Here is a 6,538-nt window from a genome sequence, read left to right as displayed (position 1 = left end):
GCGGTGCACGGTGTGACGGCAGATCCACTGCAGACGGCGACGGTGGACGCGGACCCGGCGATGGTGGCTGGTGTGGTGTCTCAGAAGCGGCGCGGGAAGAGCCTGTGCTTCTGCGAAGCGCCGGAAAATGCCAGCGCTGGCGTCCAGTAGTGGCTGTGGGCGTCGGTGATCGGAGTGAGCTGCTCTTCATTAGTGACTCGCAGTCGGGGAGGCGTTTCCTGGTGGACTCCGGCTTGCAAGTCAGACAACACGGACAAGGTGGGCTACAGGCCACCGTTAAGTGCCGCAAACGGCTCTCCCATCAACACTTTTGGCACAAGGTCGGTGACTGTTTCCACGGGCGTAATTTCGTGTGGGACTTTGTCATTGCCTCAATAACTGTCCCTATTATCGGCGCAGATTTTTTGTGTGCTAATGGACTGCTGGTTGATGTTTCTAATCGCCGCTGTGTCTTTTGCCACATTTCCGTGTGAGACGGGGGGACTTGGGCCGTTGACCAAAGCTAATTTTCTGGTGTCGGGGGACGTTTTTCAGCGTTTGCTAGCGGATTTTCCAGCTTTGATCACACCAGCTTTTTCTACCGGGAGTACTAAACATGGTGTTGAACATTTCATTCCTACGGTGGGACCGCCTGTTTTCGCGCGTGCGTCGCCTGGACGCGGCCAAATTAGCTACAGCTAAAGAGGAGTTTTCTACAAGGGAGCGTTTGGGCATCGTGAGGCGGTCTAATAGCCCATGGGCCTCGCCCCTGCACATGGTGCCCAAGGCGGATGGGTCATGGCGGCCGTGTGGCGATTTCCGCCGCCTTAACAATATCACCACGCATGATCACGACCCCATTCAGCACATCCAGGATTTTTCTGCTCGCCTGGCCGGTGCAGCGTCTTTTTCCAAGGTCGACTTGGTCCGTGGTTATCACCAAGGACTGTGCGCGCTGACGATGTGCCTAAGACTGCGGTAATTACCCCGTTCGGGCTTTTTGAATTTTTGCGCATGCCTTTTGGCCTTAAGGGGGCAGCGCAGACTTTTCAGAGGCTCATGGACTCAGTGCTGCATGACCATACCTTTGTGTTTGTCTATCTCGACGACATATTGGTGGCCCGTACTTCGGCCGAGGAACACCTGTCTCACCTCACGCAGGTTTTTCGCCTTCTTGATGAACATGGCCTCATCGTTAACCTGGCCAAATGTCAGTTTGGGCTGCCGGTAATAGATTTTTTGGGCCACCGTATTTCATCACAGGGCGCGATTTCGTTGCCTTCCAAGGTACAGGCGATGGCGGATTTCCCCCGCCCGGCGTCAGTTAAATCACTGCAGGAATTTTTGGGCATGGTTAATTTTTACAACCATTTCCTTCCTCGCGCGGCCCACCTCCTGCAACCTCTTTACACGGCCTTGCGGCAGAAGAAGCCCAATGACCCTCTTGACTGGACTCCTGCAGGCTAAGTCCGCCCTCGCAGACGCTGCGCTTCTCGCTCACCCCATTGCTGCGGCGCCGGTGGCTTTGACGACAGACGCGTCCGACATTGCCGTCGGGGCAGTAGTTGAGCAGAAGGTGGCGGTGGTTTGGCAGCCACTTGCGTTTTTCAGCCGTAAGCTGCGGGATAACGAAGTATAGCGTTTTGACCGGCAGTTACTGGCGCTTTACCTTGCGTGCCGCCATTTCCGTTTTTTGTTAAAAGGCCGCTGCATTCAGCACGTGGCGGGCAAGGCTAACCAGGTTGCTGATTGTCTGTCTCGTCCACTGGTGTCACCTGTGCACCTCGGGCCGGATTTTTCCGCGATGGCTGCGGACCAGCTCAGTGACCCGGATATCAGCTGCCTTGTGTCCGCGGGCACAGCCCTGAGGCTCGAGGATGTGGTGATGCAGGATGACGGCCCCACGCTCCTCTGTGACGTTTCTACTGGCCGCCTCCGGCCTGTGGTTCCGACGGGCTGGCGCCGCCAGGTTTTTGATTCAATTCACTCCCTCTCGCACTGAGGGGTTTGCGCGTCAGTCAAGCTGGTTGGTGCAAAGTTTGTCTGGCCTGGCCTTCGGAGGGATGTCAGGGAGTGGGCGGCTGCATGCGTGGCGTGTCAGCGTGCCAAGGTCCACCGGCACACGAAGGCCCCCCTGGAGCCTTTCCTGATCCCTGACAGGCGGTTTGACCACGTGCACGTGGACCTAGTGGGTCCTCTGTCTCAGTCTCAAGGATTTACGCACCTGCTCACCATGGTGGATCGCACCACCAGATGGCCCAAGGCGGTTCCCTTGTCTGCCACTACCTCTGCTGATGTGGCACGCTGTCTGATATCACCTCGGACAGGGGGCCCCAGTTTGTGTCGGTGCCTTTGGTCGGCATTGGCGACGTCTTTGGGTGTGCAGGTACACCGCACGGCGGCTTACCACCCTCAGGCTAACGGCTTCTGTGAGCGCTTTCACCGGTCACTTAAGGCGACGTTGCGTGCTGCGCTCTCGGACAGCAACTGGGTTGACCATTTGCCCTGGGTCAAGCTAGGATTGCGTTCGGCTCCCAAGGAGGACCTCGAGACTGCGCATGCTGAGTTAGTGCTCGGACAGCCGCTTCGCGTTCCGGGTGAATTTTTGCCTGAGAGTTCTGCATCGCAGCCACAACCCTTTTTGGCAAAGGGCCCCTGGCCCGATTCACCACTGTTTTCCTCGGTCATTTGTGCCATTGGAACTTAGGTCGGCTCACTTTGTTTTTGTTCGCCACGACGCCCACCGCTCGCCCCTCCAGCGACCCTATGATGGCCCTTTTCGGGTGCTCGAGCGTGGTCCTAAGGGCTTTGTGTTTGATTTCAGTGGGCGTCGGGACCTTGTTACGTTGGACAGGCTTAAGTTGGCGCGCATGGTAGCTGGGGAGATGTTGCCAGCCCAGGTCCCTCATCGTGGTCGCCCCCCGAGGTCCTTCGCTGACCCTACACAGGTCAGAGTGGCGTGCCCTTCTTCTCCTTTGCAGGTTTCGCCTTCTCCTCAGGCACATGGTCAACGCAGTCGTTGTGGGCGTAGGATGAGGCCCCCCTGTTTTCTCCTGCTCCCTAGGACTTCCTTCTGGGTGTTCGGGGGGTGGGGGGGTGGTTGTGTGGTGGACACTAGGGGGCATGTCTCTCACCCAGTCAGGAGTCGACTGGGGGCATGGTTAGAGTCCAGGTTTGGGCGCGCAAGTGTTAGCGCTATAAAGGAGATGTTCCATCTTTTGTGAAGTGAGTTGTGTGCAGTTGCAGAATAAAGTTCTGCATGAGACCAAACCTTGAGTCTTCCTTACAACTGCCACAGACTAATATTTATGGTGTAAGTCACATTATGGGGGAACTGTGGCGCTTGGCGGAGGTCTGCGCTCTCCGAGTACTTTTCCAGTTATATTATAAAGCATTGAAAATCTGGACTCACCATACTGATGGTGTAATCTACAACAGGAAGGGGCCTTGCTAAAAATACCTCTGCGATGTCATGAACACAAACTGGGCTTTGTGCTTGATTAGATTACAAACATTTCATCACATCGGCAGGGATTTGTTTTTTTTACTCAACAATTTCCAACGCTACTAAATGCTACTCAAATGACGTAGTTTTTCCTCATAATATTACGACGTTAAAATTCTGACTTTTATTTTAGTTGGATTACAACTTTTTTGTCTTAATATTTTGACTTAATTCTTGTAAAATTACTGCTGATTTTTCCATTTTTGCTGTTGTTGTTTTTTTTGGTCAAAGAATAGTTTAGTATGTGCCGCGTGCCAAAAAACAAACAAACAAGCAGGCGCACCCCTGCCTTTACATTCACGTATTTGTGATTTCACATCTACCATTCAATGTCAACAAGCGCTTCACCCCCACCGTTGAGACCATATTAGTGGTGTTAGTGCGCCATCTGTATGTACATAAGCGACATTACAGTATTCAAGAGGACTAACAGGTGGAAAATATACTGCTCAAAAAAATTAAAGGAACACTTGGAAAACACATCAGATCTAAACTGGAGGAAAAATGATCTTGAATATCTTTCCTGATAATAAGTGGGTGATGTATCAGTAACAAAATGATGCCACATCATTTGATAGAAATGAAAATGATCACCCTATAGAGGGGGGAAATCAAAGACACCCCAAAAATGAAAGTGAAAAAATGATGCAACACACTGGTCCATTTAGCTAAAATGTCATTGTAGCAACTCAAAATGATTCTCAGTAGTTTGTGTGGCCCCCACGTGCTTGTACGCATGCCTGACAACGTGGGGGCATGCTCCTAATGAGACTACGGATGGTGTCCTGGGGGATCTCCTCCCAGATCTAGACCAGGGCATCAATGAGCTCCTGGACAGTCTGAGGAGCAACCTGGCGGCGCCGGATGGACCTAAACATAATGTCCCAGAGGTGTTCTACTGGGTTTAGGTCAGGTGAACGTGGGGGCCAGTCAATGGTATCAATTCCTTCATCCTCCAGGAACTACCTGCATACACTAGCCACATAAGGTCGGGCATTGTCGTGGACCAGGAGGAACCCAGGTCCCACTGCACCAGCGTAGGTTCTGACAATGGGTCCAAGGATTTTATCCCGATACCTAATAGCAGTCAGGGTGCCGTTATCTAACCTGTAGAGGTCTGTGCGTCCTTCCAGGGATATGCCTCCCCAGACCATCACTGACCCACCACCAAACCGGTCATGCTGAATGATGTTGCAGGCAGCATAACGTTCTCCACGGCATCTCCAGACCCTTTCACGTCTGTCGCATGTGCTCAGGTTGAACTTGCTCTCATCAGTGAAGAGCACAGGGCATCAGTGGTGTAGTTGCCAATTCTGGTGGTCTATGTGTAGCCGGTCTGTACTGACACTGGCTAAAAATTAATTCTGCGTTGTGTTCTTTGACGTGGTGAATGATGAGGAGACAGCTGCAGTTCTCTTGCCATCCAGAGGGGGCGTTTATTCTCTGTGCACAACACATAAAATGTACAGCAACCTGAATAAGCTTCATGCACACGTCTCCTAAAAAAAAGAAAACCTCATGAAAAACGAACTCCCTAAAACTAGCTTAATTAACAGCAATAACTTTCGTGAGTTGTCTTCAAATACTGTACATAATACAGAGTACACAATGGCATGAAATGTCTCTTATATTCACATTAACACATTCAAACATTGTTGCCACCAGACTAACATACCTCTCCTCAGCAGTCCAGAAGGCGACTGAAGAGGAGCGCGCCAGAATGGCAGGAAATGACATCACAGCAATGTCAAAGTTCACACAACAAAAAGAACACAAATAAAATAAAGACGGCCCATACAAAAGGTGCTTATATCAACAAATACATACGTGAGAAATGAAAAATTAATTATTGGTGAAATTAAATTAACAGAATTAACACATCGGTTACATATGGCAAATGCCAATTGAGCTCTACTGTGCTGGGCAGTGAGCACAGGGCCCACTACAGGATGTCGGGCCCTCAGGCGACCCTCATGGAGCCTGTTTCTGATTGTTTGGTCAGAAACATTCACACCAGTGGCCTGCTGGAGATCATTTTGTTGATCATTTTTCATCCTGTTCCTCCTTGCACAAAGGAGCCGATACCGATCCTGCTGAGGATTGAAGGACCTTCAACGGCCCTGTCCAGCTCTCCTAGATTAACTACCTGTCTCCTGGAATCTCCTCCATGCGTCCATGTACCTCAGTGATGCCCTGGTCCAGATCTGGGAGGAGATCCCCCAGGACACCATCCGTAGTCTCATTAGGAGCATGCCCTGAGGTTCTCAGGCATGCGTACAAGCACGTGGGGGCCACACAAACTACTGAGAATCATTTTGAGTTGCTACAATGACATTTTAGTCAAATGGACCAGTATGCTGCATCATTTTTTCACTTTCATTTTTGGGGTGTCTTTGATTTCCCCCCTCTATAGGGTGATCATTTTAATTTCTATCAAATTATGTGGCATCATTTTGTTACTAATACATCACTCACTTATTATCAGGAAAGATATTCAAGATCATTTTTCCCCCAGTTTAGATCTGATGTGTTTTCCAAGTGTTCCTTTAATTTTTTTTGAGCAGTGTATATTGCGTATGATTTAAATGATTTTTTCCATTACAGAAAAGAGTCCGTAAAATCTAATTCAAGTTGTTACTCTCAGCTATTTTTGTGACACCCTTATTTTGTACCACGGCAGGATGTGCTGTTATTTTCAAGGCCGGAAGTGTTGCTGTTGTGTGCTGAGGCCACTTGACTGTAGCGAAAGAGTGACGAGCTGTGCCGAAATAAATGTGCCTTCCGCTCATCCTTTCGTTCACGCTGCACTCCCACGACATTATTCAACAATAGTTATTAGTTTAAAGTTAACAATATATGCATCTATTGGGTTTGTCGTTTGCAGCAGTTATATTAGCTACTAGCAAATCCAGCTAGCTACACCCGTAAACAAACACCAGTAACGAGTTTCGTTACAAGCTATTAATAAGGCAAATACTTTGTTAACATGCTCACTTGTCCGGTGAATATTTTCGTTTTCATAAGCAGAATTATGAACCAAATGTCTCCACATTC

Source organism: Dunckerocampus dactyliophorus, chromosome 10, assembly GCF_027744805.1.
Source record: "Dunckerocampus dactyliophorus isolate RoL2022-P2 chromosome 10, RoL_Ddac_1.1, whole genome shotgun sequence".
Classification (NCBI taxonomy): Eukaryota; Metazoa; Chordata; class Actinopteri; order Syngnathiformes; family Syngnathidae; genus Dunckerocampus; species Dunckerocampus dactyliophorus.
This window is presented reverse-complemented; position numbering follows the sequence as displayed.